Genomic DNA, 2241 nt, shown 5'->3' on the forward strand with positions numbered 1-2241 from the left:
ATGTGGGTCAGCCATGACCGCAGTTTCTACCACCCACACCCACAGGCCTGCGGTATTCACATATCTCTATGTGTGTAACTTGTCTACCTGGTCCCCTGCCAATACTACCACGTTCAAGTTCCCGGGTAACTCTTTTTTTTTTCTTTTTTTTTTTACTTTCTTTTTCTCATCACTTTCTCAGTACGCGCCTCCTCCCTTCATTTGCCACTCGCCACTACTGATGTGACTAGTGCTTACTCTTTGTCATGTTACCCTTGACAGATATTTTTCCTTACTACATTATTACATTGCTGGCATTTATTAGTGATATGTGAAATGAGACCATATGGATTCACTGATTCCTACAATCTTTTAGTTTCTAATCCTCAACTCACACACGCACTTACGAACTCCTTTCCATTTTCAGAATTTTACTTCTGCCTTCTTCGCGCAGCCGCGTACGTAGCTTCCAATTACAATTTTCCAGAACAATTAAGTGAAACTAGATCGTGTCTGTGAGTCTGCCTCATTCAGAGCCGTGTTGTCAAGCGAACAGAAGGAGCGAGAGGTAGCAATGCGGTGAGAGGGAGTTGTGCTCAAGCACGCACACGCCTTACCAGACATAAAGACATATTTTCCAGGCCATTGCATCACCAGGCGTGTAGTCTTGATCAAAACCATCGCATTTGTTGATACAAAGTCGAGCTCTAATTGGAGTATCTACAAGAAGAACGTGTCCGTGAAGAGTTGCTACCGTTATTGCACTGATGGCGCGATCATTGCTTTAGGATACTCGAAAATATAAACTGTTCGTACAAACCAGTTAGCAACCTTCTACAGGATCAGTTCTTAAAGTTTGCGTTTAAATCAACAGCTTGCCTTGAATGCCGACTCCGCAACGCCAGAGCTTTATGGAATACTTTCGAAACGATAGGCCAGGCGCTGCAACACTCCTCGCAATTGCATTCTCTATCTATGTAGAAACTCTTGGGATTTTTCAATATACACTTTCAGTTGATAACAAAAAATCGAAAACACTAATCAAAGAAACTACTATACGAAGAATAACTACGACAAGAATAATTCAAATCAAAACATTTACGAACATTCACATAACAATCGCCCGGCAGTCACGGAGCTGTGAATACCTTTTGTTTCCTCATTTCTTGCTTTGTTCAACCCTCGCCAAGTTATGCAAGAAAATGACACTGCAAATTTAAGGTTCCTCGCTGATAGAATTATAAATGAACTTCCAATATCCAATATTCAACTGTATACAATGCATAACAACTGTTTCCCATAGCATTCTATACAAAAAAATAGAATATGTTTCAGAGAAAATTATTGCCCCCCCCCCTCCCCTTGAAACACAGCGACGAAATATACTTTCCACGGCGTTAATCCTTCAATTGCCTAAATACGGTTGGTGGCTGGGCTTGAAGGTCAAATGTCTGTCTAACCAAACTGGCGGTTGCGGAAGAGGTCAAGTGAGCTGGTGCCCTGAGGGCGGGGTGGATGCCCACTTGCCCAGGTCTTGGGAGCGAAAAAAATGGGCCTCATGAGACTCCTCCCCATGTCCTCCCACTGTGCCATTTCATGCAAGGATTGAGTATATATACACACATACAAACGTACACACGCACAATATATATAAATCACAATCAATAATCGACCCGACATACTTTCCAAAATGTACCGAAATTGATGTCTAGCTCACAGGAACGCAACAAACACTCATGCAATAAAATATCCCAACACTATTGCCATGCTCATACAAGGGAATATTCATTCTTATTAGGTATGGAAGACAGAAAACTCGACTCGGAACATGGACGCGCCTTTTATGGACATCCATCATCATACAACAGCTAACAGTTGCATGAATGTCATGAATCAAACCGAAATGATGACTATTTCGAAAAAAAATCTATAAACAAAACACAAACACCCTTCACACTCGTCATTACAGACAAAATTTTAGGACAGGTTGGAATAATCCGGATAATCGTGTCTCAATTGGGACACCTGAAAGGAAGGTGAGGGACTTTTCACAATCCCTGAAAGTTGTTCTGTGAGCAAGAAGTGGTCATGCTCATTCAGCAACTGAAGTGAACCCAGACGAGGATGGGCGAGTGGACACAAAGAGGGCGGGGACCGTGGGCGTTCTTGGGACAAAGAGTGACTCAAGAGGAATGAAAGTTTGGCTTTCTATGATCCACATAAATTTCCAACATAAATAAAAAGTGCATGTGATATGTATGA

Source organism: Penaeus japonicus, unplaced genomic scaffold, assembly GCF_977035675.1.
Source record: "Penaeus japonicus unplaced genomic scaffold, GWHDUDI00000001_assembly GWHDUDI00000007, whole genome shotgun sequence".
NCBI lineage: Eukaryota > Metazoa > Arthropoda > Malacostraca > Decapoda > Penaeidae > Penaeus > Penaeus japonicus.